The sequence below is a fragment of the Drosophila ananassae genome, unplaced genomic scaffold (genome assembly GCF_017639315.1).
Source record: "Drosophila ananassae strain 14024-0371.13 unplaced genomic scaffold, ASM1763931v2 tig00000138, whole genome shotgun sequence".
In the NCBI taxonomy this organism is placed as follows: Eukaryota; Metazoa; Arthropoda; class Insecta; order Diptera; family Drosophilidae; genus Drosophila; species Drosophila ananassae.
Genome location: NW_025319129.1, coordinates 133,750 through 145,720, shown reverse-complemented (window position 1 = coordinate 145,720; position 11,971 = coordinate 133,750). Strand labels below are relative to the sequence as shown.

The following is an 11,971-nucleotide window of genomic DNA, read 5'->3' as shown; positions in this document are numbered from 1 at the left end:
CAAAATAGATGACGAGGAATGTTAAATCACCATTTTTTATTCTCAAAGTCCTAAAGGATTTTGACGGTATTATCGGTCTCGACTTGCTTAAACAAGTGAATGCGAAACTCGATTTTACTGCAAATACTTTCCACACTAATAATGGATCCGAAAAGATCCAGTTCGCTAAGGCAGAAAATGTCAACTTTATCAAAATAGATGACGAGGACGTTCCCCTCGCGGTAAAAACCGCTTTCGACAAAATGATAGGGGAAAATTACAAAGCCTTCGCTGATCCAAATGAAGCACTTCCTTTCAATATAAATACTGTTGCTACACATAAAACAGATGGGGAACCGGTGTACTCAAAGTCGTACCTCCACCCCATGAGTGTAACTGAGTTCGTCAACGCAGAGGTTGAACAACTTCTAGCGGACGGCGTAATAAGGCCATCCAAGTCTCCTTATAATAATCCAACGTGGGTTGTCGACAAAAAAGGAACTGACCAGAACGGGGCCAAGAAGAATCGACTCGTTATCGATTTTAGGAAACTAAATGAAAAAATCGTAGACGATAGATACCCTATCCCTGCGATTACGACAATATTGTCGAACCTGGGCGAGTCAAAGTTTTTTACAACACCCGACCTGTAATCCGGCTTCCACCAAAAAGAGCTGGCAGGGAAAGACCGACAAAAAACGGCTTTCTCAATAAACAATGGTAAATTCGAATTCTGTAGATTGCCATTCGGACTAAAGAATGCTCCGAGTATCTTCCAAAGAGCTATCGATGATGTCCTAAGAGATGGAATTTCAAAGATATGCTATGTTTATGTAGACGATGTCATAATATACTCAAAGAAGAAAGAGGACCATCTTAATGGCATAAGATAGGTTCTAGGAAAACTTTCCGAAGCAGGTATGAGAGTATCTCAAGAAAAATCAAAGTTCTTCAAAAAGAGCGTTGAATACTTGGGATTCATAGTGACACAAGGGGGCTTACGGACCTCACCCGAAAAGGTCAAGGCCATCAAACAATTTCCCCAACCAAAGACCCTTTTCGAGCTGAGATCTTTTATTGGATTAGCAAGCTACTATAGATGTTTTATTAAGAATTTTGCAGCAATTGCAAGGCATCTTACTAACATTCTTAAGGGCGAAAACGGTAAGACCAGTAAATACCAATCAAGAAAAATAAGCCTTGAAATGAACAAGGAACAGATGGAAACATTCTGCAGACTAAGAGAAATCCTAGCATCAGAAGATGTTTTACTTTCCTACCCAGACTATAAGAAACCGTTCGATCTAACAACGGACGCATCAGGTTTTGGTCTAGGGGCGGTTCTATCGCAGGCTGGTCGCCCATTTACAATGATATCACGCACTCTGCATGATAACGAAAAGAACTATGCAACCAACGAACGAGAACTCCTCGCCATAGTCTGGGCACTACAAAAACTCCACAATTATTTGTATGGAGTAAAAAACTTACAGATCTTTACCGACCACCAGCCACTCACTTACGCCGTCTCTGATAAAAATCCTAACGCTAAACTAAAGCGCTGGAAAGAAATTATTGACGACCACGGGGCAAAGGTGATTTATGCACCCGGCAAAGAAAACTTTGTCGCTGACGCGTTGTCCCGTTGCCAAAACATTAACGCTTTAGAGGAAGAACAGGACTCCGATATGGCTACCATACATAGCGAGGAATCGCTAACGTACACCATAGCCACAACGGACACCCCGGTTAACTGTTTCAGGAATCAAATAATAATTGAAGAGAGTAAGAGCTCATCCATAGACACGTTCATTCTGTTTAAAAGCAAAGTTAGACACATAGTTAAAATAAATGACCGCGGTAACCTACTAAATACCTTGCAAGAGGTGGTTAACGCCGAAGTGGTAAACGCAATATATTGCTCCCTACCAATCCTGGCATTTATTTAGCACGAACTCGTGGAGCTATTCCGAAACACTACGTTCAGACATTCAAAATGCTTTGTACAGGACATAACGGACGGAACCGAACAGAAAGAGATCATGGTAACCGAACACAATAGAGCGCATCGAGCAGCCCAGGAAAATGTGAAACAATTCCTAAGGGACTATTTTTTTCCAAAAATGTTCCGGCTGGCAACAGATGTGGCATCAAACTGCAAAATCTGTTCCATGGCAAAGTACAAACGCCACCCATCCAAACAGGCAGTAGCACAAACACCTATACCTACTTCTATAGGGGAAATCCTCCACATTGACATTTTTACCACTTTTCCTTACGTGTGTGGACAAATTCTCGAAATTCGCCACAGTACAGGTGATCGCGTCAATAGCTATTGTGGACTTAAAAACTCCAATAATGCAAATAGCGAATTTTTTTCCAAAAGCGAAAACGATCTACTGCGATAACGAGAAATCCTTAAATTCCGAGACCATAAAATCCATTCTCCCGACTATAACAACTATAACAACTATAACATTACCATTTCTAACGCCCCACCTCTACACAGCACCTCAAACGGCCAGGTAGAGAGATTCCATAGCACCCTAGCTGAAATAGAACGATGTTTGAAGCTGGAAAAAAATCTAATTGACACCACTGAGATAATTTTTCTTGTAACTAATAAATATAATAAATCCATTCACTCGGTGACTAACGAAAAACCCATAGACGTTTTACACCCAAAACCCGCAGAATTCGAGGCAGAAATTAGAAAAAAAATTCAAAAAGCTCAGGAGAAAACCCTCGAACACGTAAACAAAGATAGGACTCATAAAACTTACCAAGTGGGCGATAAGGTTTTCCTGAAAGCAAACAAACGCCTGGGGAATAAGCTTACACCACTGTTCTCAGAAGAGGTTATTGATGCAGACCTGGGGACCACGGTCCTTATTAAAGGGAGGGTGGTCCACAAGGACAATCTACGTTAATCGTCTTCACAAAATTTTGACCTACCCCCTTTTTCTTTCTTTATTCTTTCTAGGTTACAGAAATATTTCTTAATTTTCATACTAACGGCTGTTAAGACGGACGCGACATTAAAACTAAACGATTACACGAACGCGGACTATATCCCGATAGAAGACAATGACATTGTAATCTGGGAAAATTACGGATACCTACAGCACGCAACGAACATGACGACCTACCAGGACTACGCAGACCAGACAGAAACAATGACGAAGACATTCACGGATTACCACAGAACACCAGTTATAGCAACGGACATATTCGCAAGTTGGTGACCACCCTTAAGTTCCACCATAGGGCTTCTAGAAGTATCAATCTAATTGGTACAGCTCTCAAGGTTATTGCAGGTACGCCTGACTTTAATGATTGGGAGCAGGTAAGATTTAATCAGGACAGGTTAATGAGGGCAGATGAAGGTCAGACAGAATTAAATATAAAATTTCAAGAACGTCTAAATGAGCTCGCTAACGCAATGAATCAGATTCAGAAATACGAAACAAATAAGGAAACACACTTGTTAGAAATCATTTTAGCCAAGAATAGAATCATCATTACAGACCTAGAAAACATCCTTATGGGCCTAACCCCAGCAAAATTAAATATTGTAAACCCAGCTATTCTAGATGGTGCCGATGTAAGCGAATTCAGAGACAAACAGCCTATTAATATTAATATTAGTTTGGTAGAAATATTAGAAGTATCTAGCATAAGTGTGTGGCGAGTCAACCGACACAATTTGAAATTGCAACGAATAAATTCTTTTTCGCCATAGTATCTAAAATCCCTTTGGGCATACTAAAAGACTACTCGCTACAAGAAGCTTCACTCTTCAAGAAATCATCTTAATATTGACAACATATACATTCAACCAAATCTTTGTATCCACACTATTCATGCAGTTATCTTTAATAAATATTAATAGTTATTAACCAACGTGGTTATATTTATTTGGAGCATAAAAGACTCCATAATTAGTGACCCTCGACAACTAGAACAATTTCAAATCACATCAAAGTCTTGAGTACATACACACAAGTATTTCATAACATGGCCGAAAACGAAGACTTCGCTGACGCGCAAGACGCTGCGCAATTCACTAGCACAGCCATGATCCAATCCGTATTTGGAAAGATGCCGTTCTTAGAAATGTTCTTCACGAAGTTAGAAAGTTGGTTCGCACTACAAGGACCCCAAATACCTGGAACAAGTACACGATCTTGTGAACAATCCACCCGAAACTGCCCCTTACTCCACCTTAAAGGAAGCGATCCTTTCAAAGTTCACGGACTCGGAAATGGTACGTTTGGACCGACTTGCAACGGGAATTCAGCTCGGCGACAGCCGCCCAAGCCACTTACTCTGCCAACTGCAGCAAACCAAGGCAACCTGCGACGAATCAGTAGTACGACGCTACTGGATCAAACGTTTGCCTCCTCCCGTACGCGCGGTAATTGTCGGCATGTTAGGAAGCTCACCGCAGACCAAACTCTCACAACTTGCAAAAGCAGCCGATGCGGTTATGGATTCCTTAAACGACGATGCGTCTGACCACGTATATGCTTTTTCAAAAAACAAACAACAGCAGTCTCATCAAGAAGAACGCGTCATAACGCTGACCAAACGACTTGACGATAACGACAAGGCTCTGCAGCAGATTAACAACAAACTGGGACAGTTACTAAATCACAATCAAACGCGTGGCAGAAATAATCAGCGACCCCAAAATTATTACCTCAACAATGCACCTTCTAACGATAGATCGTCCCAACAACTGTGTTGGTACCACAACAAGTACGGCAGAGATGCACAGCGTTGCAGCCAACCATGCTCCTTTACAGCGTTCAACGAGGACGACCAAAAAAACTAAATGCAACCGTCAGAGGATCAGGAGGCAGCCTTGACGGACTAAGTAATTTCGCCTCTTCTTATCATCAAGCATTTCAAATTAATGTTCACAGAATTTCTTACTGCAACCGACTTTTTGTACCAGACGCCCAATCTGGGAGAACATTTTTAGCCGATACAGGAGCCGACGTTTCGATCATTCCATACAGTATTATTCACAACAATATACAAAACGCTAATCGCCATACACTCTTTGCAGCGAACGGCACAGAAATAAAAACATAAGGCACCATCCGCTTGACACTGGACCTAGGACTACGTCGCCCTTACACTTGGAACTTCGTTATTGCTGATACCAATACTCCAATCATTGGATCCGATTTTCTACACCACTACAACCTTCTTGTCAACATTAAGGAGGCTAAGTTAGTTGATGCCAAAACACGCTTGACATGCTGTGGTATCCACACACATAAAAATTCATCAATTATTAAAACATTCAACAAATCCAACGCATTCGCTCAACTGTTGGAGGAATTCAAAGACATCACACAATTCAACACAATCACACATCGTCCATCGTCAACAACTAGCGACACCCACGTCATCGACACCAAAGGAGCACCACCCTTCGCGCGACCACGAAGACTGACCCCAGAGAAACTCCGAGCAGCAAAGAACGAGTTCCAATATTTAATGGACATGGGAGTATGCAGACCTTCTAAAAGCCCATATGCTTCACCTTTACACATGGTACGAAAACCTACTGGTGAATGGAGACCATGCGGTGACTATGCGGTGACTCAATGCGCAAACCATACCGGACCGGTATCCACTACCACACATACAAGATTGCACACACGTGTTCTATGGAAAAACTATTTTCTCCAAGATCGATCTCAACCGCGCATACAATCAAATCCCAATAGAACCTAAAGACATCCCTAAAACGGCCATAACAACTCCTTTTGGTCTGTTTGAATTCACACACATGACATTTGGACTGTGTAACGCAGCTCAAACATTTCAACGATACATGCATACAGCATTCAGGGATTTAGACTTTGTCTTTGTTTACGTCGACGATATAGCAGTCGCATCGGCCATCATACAACAACATCATATCCATCTGCGCCAAGTTTTCGAGAAACTGCAAGAGTACAATCTCACGATAAACCCCAGCAAATGTAGTTTCGGAAAAGAAACAATTGAGTTCCTAGGACATAAAATTAACCACCAGGGTATTAAACCTCTACAAACCAAGGTAAACGCCATTACAAATTTCCCCTTACCCAAGGTGGCCAAAGAATTACGAAGATTCCTCGCAATGATCAACTTTTATAGACGATTCCTCCCCAATGCTATTCAACATCAAGCTCCACTAGTGCAGCTTATACCAGGCAATAAGAAAAACGATTCCACCCCAATCAACTGGACAACAGAAACAATCGACAAATTCAACAGTTGCAAAAATTCTTTAGCACAAGCTGCACTATTGGCACATCCTGCACCGAACGCAAACCTTTCGCTAAGCACAGACGCGAGCAACATAGCAGTGGGAGCGGTTCTACATCAAGTCATCAACTCGGAATACCAACCAATGGGATTCTTCAGCATTAAGCTCTCAGAAACACAACGAAAATATAGCACATACGATCGGGAACTCCTAGCAATTTACCTTGGAATAAAAAATTTCCGTCACATGCTGGAAGGCAGGGTTTTTCACATCCGTACAGACCACAAACCCTTAGTATACGCCTTCGATCAAAAACCCGAAAAAGCATCCCCGCGACAACTTCGCCAATTGGATTTCATAGGACAATTCACCACATCTATAACACACGTAAGAGGAGACGAAAATACAACCGCAGATACGCTTTCCCGCATCGAAGCCATCGGAGATAATTGCATTAATTATAATGAAATAAGCGATGCGCAATTACGCTGTCCAGAACTCCAAAAACTACTCAATTCCAACACCAGCTCTCTTCAGTTAAAAGCAGTAAATATTCCTCATACATATCACTCACTAATTTGCGATATATCTACTTCTAGCGTACGGCCTTTCATACCACAGCCGCTTAGAAACAAAATCATCGAGAAGCTACATAACATTGCACATGGTGGAGTTAAGGCAACTATAAAAACTTTTAAAACAACGATTCGTTTGGCCCTCCATGCACAAAGAAATCTCCGAGTTCGTAAAACACTGCATTCCTTGCCAAAGATCAAAAATCACCCGTCACGTTCGCTCACCTCTTCAAAACTTTACACTACCCAACCAAAGATTCGAGCACATCAATCTGGATCTTATTGGACCACTACCACAATCTGGCCCGTACAGATACTGCCTCACCATTATAGATCGGTACACGAGGTGGCCAGAAGCCATCGCTATTGAAGACATGCAAGCCGATACCGTAGCATCCGCCCTCATTCGCTCCTGGATCTCCAGATTTGGCATACCGGCTCGAATCACAACGGATCAAGGCAGACAATTCGAATCGAGGCTATTCAATGAATTATCAAGGCTACTGGGAATCGATCACCTACGTACAACCGCATATTATCATGTGCAAAAACCATGCAAATTGGCCACAGAAACTACCAATGATTCTTTTAGGACTTCGCACAGCTTACAAACCGGACATTCAAGCAACTCCCGCACAGCTAGTATACGGAACTACGCACAGGTTGCCGGGAAAGTTTTTCCACCAATCAAACAAAATACAATCCCAAACGGAATATGCCAAAGAATTGGAAAAAATCATGCAAGAGATCCGTCCAGCACAAACAGCTCATCATGACACCTCCAAACCATTTATATTTAAGGAATTGGAAACCACCTCACATGTATTCCTACGAAATGATGCCGTACGCACTTCACTTCAACCTCCATACGACGGTCCATTTGAAGTCATCGAAAGGAACGACAAACACTTCACCATATCCGTCGCTGGACGTCTAGTCAAAGTATCAGTGGTATCAAAGTATCAAAAAGCTCAACGTTGGGACCACCAAATAAAGGACCAGACCTACAGGCTCTTGGAGAGTCACCGGAAACAACCTCACCTCCAAGACCCCGGCGTACAATTAGACTCCCTGCTCGCTTTGCACCATGAAGTCTAGGGGGGAGTACTGTAGAGAGTCAACCGACACAATTTGAAATTGCAACGAATAAATTCTTTTTCGTCATAGTATCTAAAATCTCTTTGGGCATACTAAAAGACTGCTCGCTACAAGAAGCTTCACTCTTCAAGAAATCATCTTAATATTGACAACATACATTCAACCAAATCTTTGTATCCACACTATTCATGCAGTTATCTTTAATAAATATTAATAGTTATTAACCAACGTGGTTATATTTATTTGGAGCATAAAAGACTCCATAAGTGTTTTTCAAAATTTTGACATTCTGCACTTTCTCATTAAATTTCCTAATCCTAAGCTCGTATGTAAGAGAATAACAGTCTACCCGGTTCAACGCCATAATAGAATCCTGAACTTCGAGAGCGGGAATTTAGTTGCCGAATGCCCAACACGAAACATCAATATCGGCGACTGCAAGACAACGGTAGGTGCCGCCTTCTGCAAAGAACTAAAGAACGGCACATGTGCCCAACTGGGGCCACCGCGCACTGCTCCACGCTCCCAGGTCATCTAGATCCAATCACCATTGTGGACCACGGAACCCTCATCATCAACGATGCTAACGTAACGGTGACCGATGACCAAGGCCGGGAACAACAGGTGTCCGGAACCTACCTGTTAGCGTACTCCAACAAGGTGGCGCTCAACGGAACCTGGTTCATAAACCAGCTGGGCAGCTCACTGAAAAAACCTGCCGTGTCGGCTATGACAATAATAAACGTCATTGCTCACTACAACCGGCTCAGCCTCCCGTTTCTTCATGAGCTTAGCCTAAGTAACCTACACCACATCGGGGCCCTCAGAGAAAGACTGTCATCGGGACCCCGTCTCAACATTTGCCTTATTCTACTGGCTGCCCTTTCCCTATGCTCAATCCTGTGGATCGCCAAATATCACCTTAAGGCCAATCGCCGCAGGAAATCGAAGGCCGACGACGATGTAGAAAAAGTAGATCCTCGGGACGACGACCATTTAAGGGAGGGAGGGGTAACACGCGCAGGCAGAATTTAGGAAAAGTGCCAAATTGCACACCGGATCCGGTGGCCCGCACGCGTAACGAGAGAGGTGCTGACCACGCATTCCAAGGGCAACTGTCAGCGGACCGGCTCGGGCACTTGCGCAACAAGTGATCGTTGCTGGCCGAATACGGAATGCTGACACTGCAACTGGGCAACTGCGCCGCAGCCCAACGAAGGCTTCGAAGTACAGCCCGGGTAGTATTCTAATTTAGTCTTAAGCAGAACTCCGCAGCCTTAGCTCGCGTTATATCTTATATTTGTCAGTAGCCCTAACCCTAACGGGCTTGTGCGAAACAAATTAAGCAATAAATTAATATAAAAAACCACAACACAACCACTTATTACTAACTTATATAAGTCGGAACGAGATCGGCCGAGATCGGCCGACTGTATCCTATAGCTGCGTAGAACGAATTGGCATAACTTTGTTGTTTTTTAAGTTAGAAAGATGGGACTTGGTACATATTCCATTTTGATTAAAATAAACTGTTCTGCCGAAAGGATCGCCCGACTATATCATATAGCTGCCATATAACTGAACGATTGGAATTGGCATAACTTTGGTGTTTTTTAAGCTAGAATGATGGGACCTTATTCGGATTCCATTTTGGGCAATCGAATCAGATCTGCCAAATTTCATAAGGATCGGCCAATTGTACCCTATAGTCTACATATAAATGAACGATCAGAAATGGAACACCCTTAACTGCAAGGGTTTATCAACTTCGGCTCTGCCCGAAGTTAGCTTTCCTGTCTTGTTTTTCTGTATAAAAGCTCGAGTAGGAGCTTTTCAATTCGTTATTTCGGGTTGTATTCGGTTTCAAGACGGTAATTTTTTAGGTATCTTGATTGCCATTCAAACTAGTAAGCTATTGGGACTTGTGCCAGCATCAAATATCTTAATTATTTCTATTTAATTCTCTCAGTGTAACTAGCCGCAGCGGTCCACTAATTGCCCGTTATCAGCTGTTCCATATTCTTTGTTTCTCCCAGATTCGCATGCGCTTTTTTGTTCTTTTGTAGCGCATGCACTTTGGGAGCTTTGGTGGAGCTTCTGCGCAAGCCCTTAGGTTTTAGGCACTTGTATATTCGGCGGTGTTTGGATCGGCCGCTGCATTTGTTTTGGGGTTAAATTGACCCATAATAAATTGAATTGTAAATTGAACCTCGTTTTATTAATTCGGTCGCTATTAAAACGCTGATAGCTCAACATAAGCAATTTAAACTATTTTAAGAACAAATAATAACACTGATTTTAGTTTATTTTTTAATTCATCTAAAACATCTGCCAGAAATACATATTTTTTATTATTTTGTTCTTTCCTCGTAACTAAATAATAATGTTCTTTATACTTAAGCACGGGCTTAAGGTATTAATTAAATTTATTGTCTACTTACAACGCTGTTCATAAGGGTTCAAATAATAGCAAATACCAATAGAAAATTTTATTATTATTTTTTTTTTATTTTATTTTTGTTTTGTTCTTAAACATAAGCTAACTGTGGGTCTATCGCAGAGGACCGGCAGCGTTCGGCTGCTTGCACTTTCGGCTGTGTAGACAGACGGATATTGATGTTATTATTAGGTTACTGAATTTTGGTTCTCGAGAATTCAAAGTTGCCAATTTGTATTTGTGAATGATGGAAATATTGAAATATTTCTAAGAAATCAAGTAGGCTTTTGTTAAAAATACGTTATGTTGTTTGATTCGGGTTGTATTGTTTGTGGTTTCCTTAAAACCCTTAAGAAACTCAGATCATTTATTGAGATTTCTGGGTATTACAGGAGATTTATTATGGGCTACGCTGCAATAGCCAATTCACTCACAAGAATACTTAGAGGGGAAGACGGACGAATATTGAAGAGAACCTCAGCAAGAAAAATTATTCAACTTGATGACGAAGCTATTAAAGCTTTTGAGAAACTTAAAAACGCACTCGTATTTGACGAAGTAGTATTACAATGTACCGATTTTAACAAAGAATTTATACTAACTACAGAAGCTTTAGATCATGCAATAGGACCCGTGTTGTCGTCACAAGCTGAAATACCAATCCGCGAAACCGGGTATGAAACCGCGAAAAAGTAAATGCTAGCCGTGTTCTGGGCTGTAAAAAAATTGAACAGCTATCTCTACGGTGGGTCTAAAGTAAATATCTATACCGACCACAAACCCCTTAGACATGATTTAATTGGAAAGGTGGAATAGCTATTAATAGATGGAAGTCATACCTAAATGAATATAATACGGAACTACTGTATAAACCAGGAAAGGAAAATGTGGTAGCTGATGCTTAAGCAAGATAAAGTCAATTTAAAAACTGGGACACAACATAGTGTTCAAAGTTCTTCACATAATCAGTATTCCAAGTACCCAATAAACGCATTTAAAAATCAAATTATTATTCACAAAGAACCCCCACATGTCTATAAATTTACTATTCCATTCCCTACATTTCATGAAACACTATATCACAGTCAGAATTTTTAGACAATGATTTAATGTATATGTTGCAGCACCGTTATTTTCCGACATCGTATTAGCACAACGATTTTCGGTTTTGCACACACGACGACCAAATTGCAAGTGTCCCTGCCTGCGTCTTCCCTTCTTATTTCTTTCATTACCACCGAACCACACTCGGCGACAGCGACACTACACTGTCGCCCTGCTAAAACGACATTTCTTAAAGCGACAACACACACACACAAAACCAATCACAGTGCAATTAATGACTGTTCAATATTCCTATAAGGATGACAGCATACCCATACACTCATACCAACTTCCACACATTTCTTAGTGTGCGCCGAAATATATATTACAAAATTATCTAAACCACTCGGTTATAAATGGCATTTACATAACGGAAGATTTAATGGGTAAAATCCTAAAGATCCTTTAAGAAGCGGACCAAGACGAAATAATTCTGACTGCTCATAATAAAGCGCATAGAAAGGCACAGGAGAATAAAAATCAAATAGCAGAAAAATATTCCGAAAA

At 41.3% G+C, this 11,971-nt stretch overlaps 1 long non-coding RNA gene across 1 annotated transcript; it reads left to right on the top strand.

The window, feature by feature from the left end:
- The first annotated feature begins 10,645 nt into the window (after positions 1-10,645).
- Positions 10,646-11,493, top strand: LOC123258312. Its single transcript, XR_006508020.1, has 2 exons — positions 10,646-10,918; positions 10,977-11,493. It is a non-coding gene; the product is annotated as an uncharacterized LOC123258312 (long non-coding RNA).
- Positions 11,494-11,971: the final 478 nt, after the last annotated feature.